At 44.1% G+C, this 17,023-nt stretch overlaps 1 long non-coding RNA gene across 2 annotated transcripts in view; it reads right to left on the reverse strand.

The window, feature by feature from the left end:
• The window catches only part of LOC120931200, a 137,977-nt gene that overhangs the window by 81,622 nt on the left and 39,332 nt on the right, over positions 1-17,023 (reverse strand). For both annotated transcript variants that reach the window (XR_005747840.1, XR_005747841.1), the window contains exon 5: positions 16,148-16,229. This is a non-coding gene — a long non-coding RNA (uncharacterized LOC120931200). The remainder of the gene's footprint in view (positions 1-16,147; positions 16,230-17,023) is intronic.

Consider the following 17,023-nt stretch of genomic DNA (forward strand, 5'->3'; position numbering starts at 1 on the left):
TGCCGTAAAAGCAAGAGTTTCATAAAAAATATTTAAGTCCTTCTGTCCTTGCATGTTTCACAATTACCTCTTACAGAGCAGTATAATAAGGTACTATTAAAGAAGAAAATGTGGAGTAAAATTAACCTTTTTTTTTTTTGCCTAATTCAATACAGTAGATGAGGTTTTGAAAACCACTGGGATTGTATATCAAGTATGATAGAAACCAGGGGGCATGACTGCATTTATAATAAAGTATAAGTGGGTCACCGCTTGCAACAAATCAGAAAGTTTTTCTTTAATCTTTTCCACTATCTGACCCTAGTTGGCAGGGGAGGGCTGGCAGCCTTAGGCCTGGGGGGCAAGTCCAGTCAAGTGGCCCATAGAGCGTGGAAAAGTGATGGATCGAGGAAAACAGTCAAGATTTTTCATGATCACAAGAGTCCGCACAGTGGCCCCCCTTACATCAGAGTCCGCACAGTGGCCCCCCTTACATCAGAGTCCGCACAGTGGCCCCCCTTACATCAGAGTCCGCACAGTGCCCCCCCTTACACCAGAGTCCGCATAGTGCTGTGCTGTGCATAGTGTCACCAGCCCGGGGGGAGATTTCCACCCTGCCCCCCCTGCCAGCCCTCCCCTGCTAGTTGGGCACTTGAGTATAGAACAGCAGTGGGGAAGTATACATGATCACAAGAGTCCGCACAGTGGCCCCTCTTACATCAGAGTCCGCACAGTGGCCCCCCTTACATCAGAGTCCGCACAGTGGCCCCCCTTACATCAGAGTCCGCACAGTGGCCCCCCTTACATCAGAGTCCGCACAGTGCCCCCCCTTACACCAGAGTCCGCATAGTGCTGTGCTGTGCATAGTGTCACCAGCCCGGGGGGAGATTTCCACCCTGCCCCCCCTGCCAGCCCTCCCCTGCTAGTTGGGCACTTGAGTATAGAACAGCAGTGGGGAAGTATACAGAGTTATATACTTATACAGATATTCAGTTAACTACTTGCCTACTGAGCACTTAATCTCCCTTCCTGCCTGGGCCAAATATTGGATTTTGGCGCTGTCACACTCTGAATGACAATTGCGCGGTCGTGCAACTCTGTACCCAAACAAAGTTGTTATCTTTTTTTTTAGACAAATAGAGCTTTCTTAAAGGAGTTGTAAAGGGAAAAAAATGTTTGCCTAAAATTAATGTCTGCAAGGTAGACAGACAGAAGAGTGTAATGATTCTATTAAAAAATTAGTAAATACCTTATAAATTCCTTCATCTATATCACCTCCGGGATCTAGTTTCTGTTCTCTCATTCACTTCCTGGTTTGCGGCGCTCGTTCATGTAAGAACTACATTTCCCAGTATGCATTACCAGTAATTCACACCTCCTTGAAGTCTCTAACACGTAGAGAGTGTCCTGCCGCACAGATGTAGTTCCCAGGAGGGGGCGAGCACGTTACTGACCACCGCAGTAAAGCCTCCCTTCACGGTGGTGAGTTACAATCAGACAAGCAGGAAGTGAACAGAACAGAGAAGAAATAGAGCAACTTCTGAGCAAAAACGAACAATGAGGAAGTGAAAAGAGGAATGTCTGCAGGTAAAGGATGCTTATTATGATTTTTTTTCCCCTTACAACCCCTTTAAGGTAGTATTTAATCACCACCGTGTTTTTTAATTTTTACTAAACAAACGAAAAAACTTTTTTTACATGTTAAAGAGCTGATGTGATTGGCTCTTTACCCCGATCTGTGATCAGCTGTGTTTGAATCTGTTAAAAGCTCAACTCCCAACACAAGTTTTTTTTGTTTTGTTTTTAAGGAAAGGATTAGAACTTTTGCCATGTTTTAATTTCTGCCTGTGTCCCCACTGGGGATATTTCCTCTTACTTGCTGACCCCCTGTAAAGGAAGGTACATACGGGACGTGGGAGTTAGTGGAAAAAAAGTACACCATTTAATGAAAACATGGCACACTTATATGTAAAAATACTTGTTTAAGCCTAGTAGGATCATCACATGGCATTGGTTAAGCCTAGGCAGATCATCACATGGCACCGGTTAAGCCTAGGAGGATCATCACACGGCATCGGTTAAGCCTGGGAGGATCATCATATGGCTTCAGTTAAGCCTGGGCGGATCATCACATGACATCGGTTAAGCCTGGGAGGATCATCACATGGCATCTGGTAAGCCTGGGAGTACAATCACATGGCATCAGTTAAGCCTGGGAGGATCATCACATGGCATCGGTTAAGCCTGGGAGGATCATCACATTGCATCGGTTAAGCCTGGGGGGATCTTTACATGGCATTGGTTAAGCCTGGGAGGATCATTACATGGCATAGGTTAAGCCTGGGAGGATCATCACATGGCATCGGTTAAGCCTGGGAGGATCATCACATGGCATTGGTTAAGCCTAGGAGGATCATTACATGGCATCGGTTAAGCCTGGGAGGATCATCACATGGCATTGGTTAAGCCTGGGAGGATCATCATGTGACATTGGTTAAGTCTGAGAGGATCATCACATGGCATTGGTTAAGCCTGGGAGGATCATCACATGACATTGGTAAAGCCTGAGAGGATCATCACATGGCATTGGTTAAGCCTGGGGGATCATCACTTGGCATCACAGGCCAGGGCTGATCATGCAGCAGAAGTAAATGTGAAAATGGCAGCAAAGCCTTAGGGCAAGCGGATAGGTCAGTGGTATCTATGGCCGCAAGTGTCAGTGGCCAACTGTCAAACCAGCGAGGTGATGTCCAAAGTGAGCAGGATGATACATGTTTCAGGGGTCCCATTCCCTTTGTCAAGCCTTCCTGTAGTTGACCATGTCCCCTTACACTGCTCATACCAATGACACCACATTCAAAAGGGTGTCACTAGGACAGAACCCGTGGGGGAATATCCATAAAGCACACAGCCAAAAAGAGATGCTGACAGCTTTTGACTCTGCAGTTAATCAAAACTTCTTATGTTCCAAAAAAGGAAGGAAAATACTGCGCCACCACACTCAATAAATGAGCTGCTGACACTACAATTAGACAAATTGTGTAAAGACAGTGGTAAGGATTTAAGTGCAGCGCTTGTTAACTAGTAATATATGTAACAATTCAAACATATAAGTGCACCATTAAACATACATTAATGGCATTGCCTGCAAAGCAAGACTAGTATGCAAAATAGTGAGACAACATATACATAAACATATTGAGAACCTAAATATTCATAAACTGCGACAAGAGATGCTTACATTAGTCCAAAGTGAAGAAAATAAATGTTTCAAACGGTGCAAAATAAGTGGATATTCGTACTTCCAGCCAAGGACGACCATCAGAGGTGTGTGCTCAATTCAGCAAGGAAACAATATTCACCATCAAATGTGCTACCACCACCAGTGAAGGTAATAGGGTACTCTTACCAAATGGCGTGGGCTACCTGCCAGCAGCAAAGAGCCAAACAAGCAAAACAGTTTGGGTCACTTTAAAGTGTTACTAAACCCAGGAGCCTGCATTCACTATATCTGATCTCCCACAGTACACAGAACATGGAAATGCAATAGTTTTAGTAAATATAAACTGCTAAATACCGTTTCTTATCAGCAGTATATGGCAGTCTTGTGACTTCTATCAGTGTCCAGCCAAGCACTAGTTAAAGCTTGTAGGAGATTTCTGACTGTCCTATAAGACAGCAAGACCCCTGACTCTCTGTCTGGACAGTGCTGATTGGCCCTGTGCTGATCACATGCACTCTCCCAGAAAAAAAAAACTATCTAGAAATACACACCAAGCTGAGCATGTGCAGCCTGACTCCATAGACTTTGTGTTATCAGGAAATGTTCAGGGGTCAGTGGGAAAAGGGGAGGATCAGAGAAGACAGGATCAAACAGCCTTTTTACATAATGTGGAGGATTAATCCCTTAGGCCCCTTTCACATTGAGGAGTTTTTCAGGCGGTAAAGCGCTAAAAATAGCGCTGCTATCCCGCCTGAAAAACTCCTGCCCAGCTACCTCAATGTGAAAGCCGAAGGGCTTTCACACTGAGGCGATGCGCTGGCGGGAGACAAAAAAATCTCCTGTCAGCAGCATCTTTGGAGCGGTGAGAGGAGCGGCATGTATACCGCTCCTTCACCGCTCCTTCCCATTGAAAACAATGGGAACCGTGGCAATACCGCCCGCAATGCGCCTCTATAGAGGCGCATTGCGGGCGATATTAACTCTTTATCGGCCGCTAGCGGGGGTTAATACCGCACCGCTAGCGGCTGATACCCGCGGCAATTCCGGCGGTATAGCGCCACTATTTTTAGCGGCGTTATACCGCCACCGCAGCTCCCGCCCCAGTCTGAAAGGGGCCTTAGGTTCCACAGTGACTATAACAAGCATGCTTTACTGCAAATACAGACTGATTTTACTGTTGGTAACACTTTACCCAACTTAGGAGATAACACAGAATAAAATGATCATTTTACCATGTCTGCTATGGTTTATTTGGGACTTTTTTAATAAGTTTATTGTAAGGGGGCACTTTCATACCCCTCAGTTACTTCCAGCTTCACTGATATTTACATAGGGCCAGATTCACATAGAATTGCGGCCGTGTAACATAACCCGTTTACGTTACACCGCCGCAAGTTTTCAGTGTAAGTGCCCGATCCACAAAGCACTTACCTGTAAACTTGCGGCGGTGTATCGTAAACACGTCCGGCGCAAGCCCGCCCAATTCAAATGGGGCGGGTACCATTTAAATTAGGCGCGCTCCCGCGCCGGACGTACTGCGTATGCTCCGTTCGCAATTTTCCTGACGGGCTTTGCGCGAAATTACGGCGGCGCAACGTGTTTATGAATCGTGACGTGCATAACATACTTACGCCGGGGGAAAAAAAAATTCAAAAGCGACGCGGGAACGACGGGCATACTTTAACATGGTGGAGTAATTTTACACCATGTTAAAGCACCCCTAACTTTGCGACGGGAAACTAAGACTTGCGCCAACGTAACGACGAGAAAACCCTTCGTGGATCGCCGTAACTGCTAATTTGCATATCCGACGCTGGAATACGACGCAAACTCCACCCAGCGGCGGCCGAGGTACTGCATCCTAAGATCCGACGGTGTAAGTCAATTACACCTGTCGGATCTTAGGGCTATCTATGCAGAACTGATTCTATGAATCAACCGCATAGATAGAACAAGAGATACGACGGTGTATCAGGAGATACGCCGGCGCATCTGTTCTGTGAATCTGGCCCATAGTCCTTATAAAATGACATCCTTACTGTACAAAATGATAACTAAAATGGTTCCACAATATAAATCTAAGTTACGTCTGTCCTCAGATAGCGTCCCTTTATCAATGCGTTTTGCTGGGGTGAATTTTTCTCGTAACTTTTTTTTTCTATGTGACAGCCAAATTATTTTAGTGGAATTAATAATAGATAACACAATGGGGGTTAGCTTTATTTATGTCATAAGCCAATTGTGGCGTCTTTGTGTATTTTTTTCAATAGACTGTTGAAAGGAATTGCAGCTTTTCATTGTGCACTTCTGTTTGGCGTGGTTTCATTTTGTGGCATTTGGTGTCTGTCATTAATCTCCTTGAAAATCGGTTACAAACCAATTAGATGCAGATCAGAGAGGAGCGTTACCAGCGACACTCACAGCGAAGCTCAGGGTAGCGCGTTTTATTATAGGTTTTATTGTAATATGCCAAGCAATGGAGCCAGGGAAGCCTGGAATAAAAAGGGGGAGAGGCTCCGTAATAAGGAGAGGAGAAGCTGGATAGGGGTTATTCAATGGAGTGGGGTTACAAATTGAATCCAGTCTAATCATTTTGGCAGTAGCACAGTTGCACGTCTATAGTAGACTGCCTGAAACAATCCGAGTGCCATGCAATCACGGGGTGCCGGGCGCATATGTCAGTAAAATTGAACCCCGCTCAAAGTTTATTTACTGAAGTCACAAACCTATTTAGGTCTTCTCTCATATGCAGTATATATAAACGCACACATATATGCATGCACATACATTGTATATTGCCTACTATAAAAACATTGGTTCACAATATAATACTATAGAGATGTCAAGATAGAAATGACTAATAATAAAAGTCAAATCAAAAAAAAAATGCACACACAAAAAGTGAGATATATTTGCCCAGTCATTCCTAGACTTTAAGAAACAAACAAAATAGTTTATAAAGCACTATTTTCAATATACAGATGGAGGCAGAAGGTCAATAAATGCGCCATTCTTAAAGAGAATTTGTTGTGACATTTTAATAAGCCAAAGGAAGTCGTATAAAAATGTTATCCTATTGCACATGAATCCAGATCGTGGCCCACTTGTTCTATGAATTTCCTTTGAATGTGATTTGCTTGTAACTACCGTAAAATCATGTATTCAATGTGAATTATATTGTGAACCAATGTATTCATAGCAATCCTCTAAATCTGATATCTAATACTATTGGCACATCTACACTAGGGGCCAGATTCACAGATATCTGCGGCGGCGTAACGTATCGTCTTTACGTTACACCGCCGCAAGTTTTCAGCGCAAGTGCCTGATTCGTAAACTTACGGCAGTGTAGCGTAAAGCCGTCCGCGCAAGCCCGCCTAATTCAAATGGGGCATGTACCATTTGAATTAGGCGCGTTCCCGCGCCGAACGTTCTGCGCATGCTCCGTGTGAAAATTTCCTGACGTGCTTTGCGCGAAATTACGGCGCCCCGACGTATTTTTTGAACGGCAACGTGCGTTACGTCGTTTCGTATTTCCGGACGTCTTACGCAAAAAAAAAAATTGAAATTCGACGCGGGAACGACGGCAATACTTTAACATGGCTGTTGTAAATGTAAGCCATGAAAAATCAGGCTAATGTTTGCGACGGGAAAAACCGACTAGCGACGACGTAAGAGATTGCGACGAACGCGCGTATCTTCGTGGATCGCCGTAATCAGCTCATTTGCATACCCGACGATGGAAAACGACGCGAACTCCACCCGTCGGCCGCCGGAGAATTACACCTACGATCCGAAGGCGTACGAAGCCGTACGCCTGTCGGATCTTAGCCAAAAGCCGTCGTATCTTTGTTTGTGAATTACAAATAAAGATACGACGCGGCAAATTTGAAAGTACGCCGGAGTATCAGCAGATACTCTGGCGTACTTTTTTTTTTAATCTGGCCCGATGTTACCTACTTGCTGACCACCGTAAAACATTTACATCGGCAGAATGGCACGGAGAGTCAAATGGGTGTACTTTAAATTTGCATGCGGTGAGCTCCGTGACCATGCCCGCGGGACCCGTGGACTCAATGTCCGCCGGTGTCCCGCGACCGGGTCACAGAGTTGCAGAACAGGGGGATACCTGGGTAAACAAGGCATTTCCCTGTTCTGCCTTGTGACAGGACACTGAGCGTCTGCTCCCTGTCATCGGGAGCAGTGATCACTGTCGTGTCACACGTAGCCCAGCTCCCACACAGTTAGAATCACTCCCTAGGACACACTTAACCCCTTCCTCGGCCACTAGTGTAAGATGACCAGATTTTTTTAATGAAATCTGGGACACTTTTTTTTTTTTACTAGTAATGGTGACAATCACCGACTCTCTGACCGTCGCCGCGGCCTGCCTCACAGCCTGTCAAGTCTCACTCTCCGAGTCCCTCCGCTCCGATCAGCACATGATCATCAGAAAGGGGCACAGATAATGGAAAAAAATCCACCCCCCTAAGCTAGTAGGAGCACTGACTATCTATGAAATTGCCCCAGTCCCTGTTCAAATCCAATCCGGGGACAAAACCGGGGACAGACTTTTTCCGGGGACAGTGTCCTCAATCAGGGGACTGTCCCCTGAAATCGGGGATGTCTGGTCACCTTACCCTAGTGGTTAACCCCTTCCCTGCCAGTGTCATTTACACAGTAACCAGGGAATTTTTTAGCACTGATCGCTGTATAAATGACAATGGTCCCAAAATAGCATCAAAAGTGTCCGATGCGTCCGCCATAATGTCGCAGTCACGATAAAAATCGCCGATTGCCGCTATTACTAGTAAAATAAAAAATATTAATAAAAATGCCATAAAACTATGCACTATTTTGTAAACGCTATAACTTTTGCGCAAACCAATCAATAAACACTTATTTTTTTACCATAAATATGTAGAAGAATACGTATCGGCCTAAACTGAGGAAACAATTAGTTTTTTTTATATATTTTTGGGGGATATTTATTATAGCAAAAAGTAAACAATATGATTTTTTTTTCAAAATTGTCGCTCTATTTTTGTTTATAGCGCAAAAAATAAAAACCGCAGAGGTGATCAAATACCACCAAAAGAAAGCTCTATTTGTGGGGAAAAAAGGACACCAATTTTGTTTGGGAGCCACGTTACATGACCGCGCAATTGTCAGTTAAAACCACGCAGTGCCGAATCGCAAAAAGTGGCCCGGTCAATTGGCAGCCAAATCCTTCGGGGCTGAAGTGGTTACCAAAAGTATTAGGAGGCACATGAACTTTAACGGCATCCCAGTCTTAGTCCAAAGGTTCAATATTGCGTTGGCCCACCAATCTGCATCTGAAAAAGCATGGCCTTTTTGGGCGTAGATGTGGGAATGGGTTCCAGATTATTTAGAACAGCCCTACCAAAAGTTTGTTGAACACGCTATATACACATACACTATACTACCAAAAGTATTGGGACGCCTGCCTTTACACGCACATGAACTTAAACCTCCCTGTCGATTTTCTCGAGTGTGGCTCGGGGGTAAAATTCAGTACCATTAGCGGTAACCCCGAGCCACACTCGGGATTGCATTGCAGGATCCTGGTGCCGTGTACTTACCTTGTCCCCAGGATCCTGCAATGTCCCCCCTCTGTGTCTGCAGGCTGTGTCCTCCGCCCAAAGCCTCTGTGTGCCGGGCTACGTTCCCTGCGAGCATCGCAAATTCATAACACATACAGTCAGGGCATTTTTTCTGCAGGAATGCGGGGGAACGCGGGGGAACGCAGTTCCGGCACCTCCAGCTCTGAATGTATTTAATGGTGCTCGGAGGTGGGTAGGGTGTGGAACCATAGAATGGTGCTCGGAGGTGGGTAGGAAGTGGAACCAGGGAATGGTGCTCGGAGGAGGGTAGGGGGTGGAACCAAGGAATGGTGCTCAGAGGTGGGTAGGGGGTGGGACGGGGGTGGAACCAAGGAACGGTGCTAGGAGGTGGGTAAGGAGTGGAACCAAGGAATGGTGCTCAGAGGTGGGTAGGGGGTGAAACCAATGAATGGTGCTTGGAGGTGGGTAGGGGGTGGACACAAGGTGACTCAGGAGGAGGGAGTTCCTGCACCTACTTTCCGAGAAAAAAATCCCTGCATACAGTACACTGGAATCTTACAGATTTTTTAAAGTATGTTCCGTAGTTGTATTCAATGGTAGTCAATGGTGCAAATTTCATCAATGTTTAAAAAAAAACACCAGGTTTACACCTTTCAAAAGAAGGATGGATTGTGCTGCATGCAAAATACAAGCTTTTATATGAATTTTAATCAATGCAACACAACATACAGAAAGTACCCTCCTTCTCCAGAAAATACAAGTGCTAAACTCATAAAAATACATCAAAAACACTACAATACATACATGGAAAAAAACAACTACAGTTCTAAATACAAAAAATTTCAATGGGCTGTTATTTTGCCAGCTAATATGTAAATGAACAGATGGGCTGAGAAGCTGAAGAAATCAGTAAATGACAACCAATTAACACCTTTACCTGTTTTCCTTCACAGCCCAGGACCCAACCATATTTTTTTTTTCCTCCCCTCGCCCATCTGCTAAATTATAATGACAGACAGTATAGTGTTTTATTCTTTGGATGGCAGAGGGGTGGGGATCCCATAGACATGCAGTTATTTGAAATGTTCTTTTTTATAGAATAGAATCAAAATCATGCAATATGACCAGTTTAGATGCACATAGTACTTGGTGGAGTTCTTCTATAATGTTTTTTCTAAATAAAAATACAGTAATGCAAATGCTTGCACAAAGACTATTAGTATTTTAAGACGGCCAAGCAACTATGTTAGCAGTAGCATGAGGTAGTATTATTTGTACAGCACGTTGGTTCAAAGTCCCATATGCCGCTTGGCAGAGGGAGATGGTTAAGTCGTAATTCTCTTTGACTGGCATCTATACATGAGCAGTGCCATAGAAGCCCCCCAACCCCCTCATGGGCAGTTTGAAGAATGTAAAGCTGTGCAAATCTGCACCTGGGGTCCTCATTTACATTCATTAGTTTTTTAGAGGGGGCTTTGTACTACCAAAGTGCACTTCGTCTTAAGGGGCCATACATAGGCCAATTATCTTGGCAGATTTGTCCATTAAAGTGGAGGTTCACCCGCAAAAAAAAATTTAAGATTAGATTGATGCTCATTTTGTCTAGGGGAATCGGCTATTTTTTTTAAAAACTAAGCAGTACTTACCGTTTTAGAGAGCGATCTTCTCCGCCGCTTCCGGGTATGGTCTTCGGGTCTGGGCGTTCCTTCTTGATTGACAGTCTTCCGACAGGCTTCCGACGGTCGCATCTATCGCGTCACGATTTTCTGAAAGTAGCCGAACGTCGGTGCGCAGGCGCCGTATAGAGCCGCACCGACGTTCGGCCTCTTTCGGCTACTCGTGACGCGATAGATGCGACCGTCAGAAGCCTGTCGGAAGACTGTCAATCAAGAAGGATGATAAGAGGACCTTACGGGAGTGACGAACGTGAGGCGGGAGAAGAGAGCGGAGTCGACTGCAATCATCTGTGACCGAGTCGTGGGATTGAGGGAGTGGATGAGCAGCAGACTGCCTGTGAGATATCCATTTAGGCTTGATTACAAGCCGCTCTGAGGTAAGGGGCTGGAACACCTAGTCTGTCGGACATTTCTGGGAAGCCTGATGGTGGAAGTATAAGCATGCATGCACATCCAGCATTGATCACTGAACGCTTTGGATATAAGGATCTGTGTTTTGGAGCACATTTTTTTCACTGAACATTCATTCATGATTGTTTATTTTTCATTATTAAATGCACTGGGACACTTTACCAATATCACCTTGTTTTTACTTTAACCTCAATTGGTGGATTATTTGAGACATTGTTACCATCTCAATATTGTTTTTTTCACTGGACATTTTTTCACATATAGATTTCATTTTCATGCTCATTGGTGCATGTCATTTAAATTACTTCGGATCACTTTGTATTTTTTGCACTTTAATCATTGCACGCTGCACTTTAATGGACTACTGCCTTTGGTGATTTTAATTATACTGGATTTGTTTTTCACTATCATCTATGTTCACTATGCTACCAAGTATTCAATTTTGATTGTATTGATGCAACATTGTGCAGTGGTTTGGCACAGCTGTTCACTAATCATTAGTTACGTATTATTATCTACCACTACTAATACCCTCCACATTTTTTGTTGATGTCGGATGGTATTCCAGGATTGACCCAGAGTGGAACACATTTTATTCACATCCATTGGAGGATTCACCACGAAACTTTCTTAATTATTTTATGGGTCTAGTGATGAGGATTATTTATTGTATTTAAGTTTTTTTAGTGTTTTTAGCGCCATTACACCTACCATTATTCTTGTCAATCAAGAAGGAACGCCCAGACCCGAAGACCATATCCGGAAGCGGCGGAGAAGATCGCTCTCTAAAACGTTAAGTACTGCTTTGTTTTTAAAAAAACTAGCCGATTCCCCTTGACAAAATGAGCCTCAATCTAATGTTAAAATTTCTTTTGCGGGTGAACTACCGCTTTAAGTACTCTTATCTGGAAGTTTGAATGGAGCACATCCAGGTCTTCCAGATTTTCCCTTTAACTTCATGGTCAGATCTGTTATAGTTCAAGTCTCAAGGCTCTAAGGGATGTAGTTTCTGACTGGATGGCAGCAATATTCAGTCTGTTGATTTTGTCCCTCTCCCCTCTACAATAAAGTGGCTGTAAACCCTATACAACCACTTTTACCTACAGGCAAGCCTAGATTAAGGCTTACCTGTAGGTGCTCGAAATATCTCCTAAACCTCCACGGTTTAGGAGATATTTACAATAATGACAGGCGCAGGCATCCTTTAGGAACGGCACGATCGCTGTTTCTAAAGTGCGCCTGCTCCTGTCATTATTGTAAATATCTCCTAAACCGTGGAGGTTTAGAAACGGCGATCCTGCCGTTCCTAAAGGATGCTGTACCATGACTGGCGGCTCCCGCACACATGCGTGCGAGTGACGCCATCGCAGCTACGGCCAATCACAGCGCCGGAGCCTCGATACCCAGAAGTAACCCCCGGGAGAGATGTCGGCCGCCCGAGCAGTGTCCGAGGATGGCTGCCGGGGCTTCGATCTGAGGTAAGTATTACATAATGCGCAAGTATGCTATGCATTATGCCTTTGTATTGCAGGTGGTGTTTTTTTTTTGAGAGAGAGAAAAGTGGGTTTACAACCATTTTCAAACTTTCTATTCCTACTGGAAGGTCCAAGACATAGATGTCGGATTGGTAGGATCGTATTATAAAATGTAAGACTCCAAAAGTGGATAATACTAATTTTTCTCCAGTTTATTGAAATAGTTCCTCTCATCTTGACATACAGTGCCTCCAGAAAGCATTCACAGAACTTCACTTTTTTCAAAAATGTTCATGTTACAGCCTTATTCCAAAATGGATTAAATTCATTATTTCCCTCAAAATTCTACAAACAATACCCCATAATGACAACATGAAAGAAGTTGGTTTGAAATCTTTGAAAATGTATTAAAAATAAATAAACGCACTGTACAATGGAAATAATTAAAACAAATGCATGCATGATTCAGCTAGGTTTGCTTATGTCTTGGTTGACCTTTCATGATGCAATTGCATTATGTTCAAAATGGTAAGACATTCTAAGTAACCGGTCATTGTGGCAACTCCAGGAAGAAAGCACCAGCCTATGTGTGAAGCCAAAGCTTCTCTTTACCCAGTCAACCATTCTTTACTAAGGCAGGCAAATGCATCTTGGTTTTACAACAAATGACCAGTGACATAATTATTATACAGCCGCGTTGTGTAAAGCTGGCCATAGACGACTCATTTTGTTTTGATCAGCTAGTGGGCTGAAAAAATAAAAAGCAAACTGATTCCTCTAGCCACACACGTGAGGTGGTTGGAGGAATTCTCCCCTCTTGGGACCTTATTTTCTGACAGCCGGACTCTTTCCTGCCAGAATACACTGATCAGCAGCCAATTGACTGCAACCTGCTGATCGACAAGATTTTTCCAACAAGCCCGTTCAACAAAAGTCAATCTAATACTCAACGTCTGTGGAACAGGCAAGACCACACATGGTTTAAAATCCAGGCTGAACTGGAGAATTTTTGATCCATCTATGGGCAGTTATACTGTCTTCAATTGGCCTGTTAGTAGCTATGAATCCTGGTGACTGCAGCTTGAAGTCTATAGCATAAACGGTGTTGCAAACCTAGGTTAACTTAAAGCAGACCTTCATACTAAATCAGTTTTTCTCAACCAGGGTTCTGCAGAACCGTACGGTTCCTCCAGGAGTTGCTAGGGGTTTCTTGGGCCTATCAGATAAACAATCAATGACACTAATAATTTTCTTAGCTACCTGTCAGGCCTCGTACACACGACCGAGTTTCTCGGCAAAAACCAGCAAGAAACTTGCTGGTATTTTTTTTTTGCCGAGGAAACCGGTCGTGTGTACACTTTTCGACGAGGAAACTGTTGAGGATCTCGTCGAGCCAAAAAGAGAGCATGTCTTCTTTTTCCTCGACGGGTATGGGGAATTTTGTCTCGCCGAGATCCTCGACAGCCTAACAAGGAACTCGACGAGCAAAATGATGTGTTTCGCCCGTCAAGTTTCTCGGTCGTGTGTACGAGGCTTAAGTGGGAAATTCTTCCCAAAGAACACAAATGTAAAGAACATCACACCAATTTACTGTGAGCTGCAGCTATAGTACTGTATATACTCAAGTATAAGCCAAGTTTTTCAGCCCTTTTTTTAGGGCTGAAAATAGCCCCCTTGGCTTATACTCGAGTTAGTGTACCTGTCGGGTCGCGGGCGTCCATTTTCAAAAGTCGCGGCTTACTCCTGGTCCATGGTAAGCGTTTGACACTGTGTTCCGCTACAGCCTATCACGTAGGCCCTCTCATCCTAGGACTTTCCCAGCAGACACTGTGTTCATTGTTCCGCCTATCGTGGACGTCCTCTTGTCCGAGGATGAAAGAATGACCGTGATTGGCGGAACACTGAACACAGTGTCTGCTGGGAAAACTGAGTCCCAGGGTGAGAGGACTTCCATGATAGGCGGTAGCGAAACACAGTGTCAAATGCCTATCACGGACCAGGAGGAAGCAGCGACTTTTGAAAAATGGATGCCCGCGACCCGACAGGTACACTGACTATAGCAGAACGAACAGAGCCAGGAGGAAGCCGCGACTTTTGAAAAATGGATGCCCGCAGCCTGTCAAGAATACAGGTAGACTGATGCTGCAATTGGCACAGTGAGAATGGGCACAGTAAGGCTACAATGCGCACAATGATACTGGGCACAGTAAGGCTGCAATGGGCACAGTAAGGCTGCAATGGGCACAGTGAGAATGGGCACAGTAAGGCTGCAATGGGCACAGTAAGGCTGCAATGGGCACAGTGAGAATGGGCACAGTGAGAATGGGCACAGTAAGGCTGCAATGGGCACAGTAAGGCTACAATGGTCACAGTCAGAATGGGCACAGAGAGGCTGCAATGGGCACAGTAAGGCTACAATGGGCACCGCAAGGTTGTAAATGGGCACAGTGAGGCATGCAAATGGGCACAGCGAAGCTGCAAATGGGCATTTTTGACCCTCTTTTCCGCTTACAGTAGCTGCTGCATTCTCACCCTAGGCTTATACTCGAGTCGGCTTATACTCAAGTATATACGTGTAATTATTATCAGGGGTTCCCTGAGACCATTTTATTTTAAGGCTTTATCTGTGTTAAAAAGGTCAAAAAGGGCTGCCCTAAAATATTATTGAATTTATCCCCCTCCCTCTCTCCTTTTCGGATATTACTTTCTTTCTTTTTTTTTTACTCAACATTCTGCTGCAAGGCATCAGGTTCTGGCAAAACCCTACAGCACATTTCTACATGCCAGAATAAAAAAGATGGTGGCACTGGGCAAGGGGGAGCAAAACTAAAGGGGACTGAAGCTCCTGTTTCAGTCTTCCTGAATCTAACTTATAGGCAATTTTTAAACTGGAAATTACTTTCCCACGGATAAAACAAAAACATGACACTGGGTGCAAATTCAGCATACACAAAGTAGTCAAAAAATAACTGAATTAGTGTAAAGATTATGGAAAGTGAATAAAAAAAATAGAAGGAAGATTAAAAGTTTGTGACATACCGTGACAACCAGTCAGAATTCAGCTTCGAGCAGCTTTAGGATGGATCCCGTAAATTCTTGCTGGTGCTACTAAACAATTGCTTTTATCACTACTGTCCCATGAACCATGTTATAAAAATATTCCTTTTTGCTCTTAATGAGGAGATTATGGAAGAGCCCTGGGGCATTAAGGGGTTGATTTACTAAAGGCAAATAGACTGCAGTTGCTCCAGAGCTAAGTAAATTAACATAAACTGTGCTGTCTTCCATCATCCAATCATGTGCAAGCAAAAATGCCTTTTTTTTTCCTTACATGTAATTGGGTACTCTTTGCAAAGTTAAGCCTTAAGCCTCGTACACACGTCCGAGGAACTCAACACATCGTTTTGCTCGTCAAGTTTCTTGTGAAGCCGCCGAGGATCTCCGCGAGCCAAATTTTCCCATTCCCGTCGAGGAAAAAGAAGACATGCTTTCTTTTTGGCCTGACGAGATCCTCGACGGTTTCCTCGTCGAAAAGTGTACACACGACCGGTTTACTCGGGAAAAAAAAAAAACCAGCAAGCTTCTTGCTGTTTTTTGCCGAGAAACTCGGTTGTGTGTACGAGGCCTTACTCAATTCACTAAGCTCTGGGGCAAAGTGCAAAGTGCAAAGTGTAAAGTCTATTTGCCTTTAGTAAATTAATCCCATAGTGTACTACTACTACTACTGTTACATGCAAGAAAACATTATTTTCAGGTACAGAAATAGAATCTAAAAATGAAAAATAACATGCAATATACCTGTCGTTATGCCAGGAAGAAAATGAGGATTCCAGGACAACACAAGAGGTCCAGTTTTTGAACCAATGATTTCTTTCTTCACCTAAAGAATTAGTAAACCACAATTACATTTTTGTAAACTACAAAAAGGGGGTCTCATAGTGCAAATTACATTTTATCACTGCTTAAAGCGGGAGTTCACCCATTTAAAAAAAAAAAAAAATCTCCCCTTAGCTTCCTGCTCGTTCGGTCTAGGGGAATCGGCTATTTATATTAAAATATGAGCAGTACTTACCCGTTTTCGAGCTGCATCTTCTTCCGTCGCTTCCGGGTATGGGTCTTCGGGAGCGGGCGTTCCTTCTTGATTGACATTCTTCCGAAAGGCTTCCGACGGTCGCATCCATCGCGTCACTCGTAGCCGAAAGAAGCCGAACGTCGGTGCGGCTCTATACTGCGCCTGCGCACCGACGTTCGGCTTCTTTCGGAAAATCGTGACGCGATGGATGCGACCGTCGGAAGCCTCTCGGAAACCTGTCAATCAAGAAGGAACGCCCATTCCCGAAGCCCATACCCGGAAGCGACGGAGAGGATGCGTCTCGTAAACGGGTAAGTACTGCACATATTTTAAAATAAATAGCCGATTCCCCTAGTAATAACGAGCAGGAATCTAAGGGGGAAAAGTGCCCTCTAAGGGTGAACCCCCGCTTTAAGTGTTTCTATGGGTGCTAACATATATGAACGTATTATATTAAGAATAGCACATATATTATGCAAATTAAAATGGCAGGTAAAACCAGCATGCATAAAGGCTGGCAGCCAGATATTATTTATAAAACCATCTTATCACCTGGAATGTGGTCTACATATCTAACAATTCAGTGAACAATATCATTACTA

The sequence above is a fragment of the Rana temporaria genome, chromosome 3, assembly GCF_905171775.1.
Source record: "Rana temporaria chromosome 3, aRanTem1.1, whole genome shotgun sequence".
NCBI classification, from domain to species: Eukaryota; Metazoa; Chordata; class Amphibia; order Anura; family Ranidae; genus Rana; species Rana temporaria.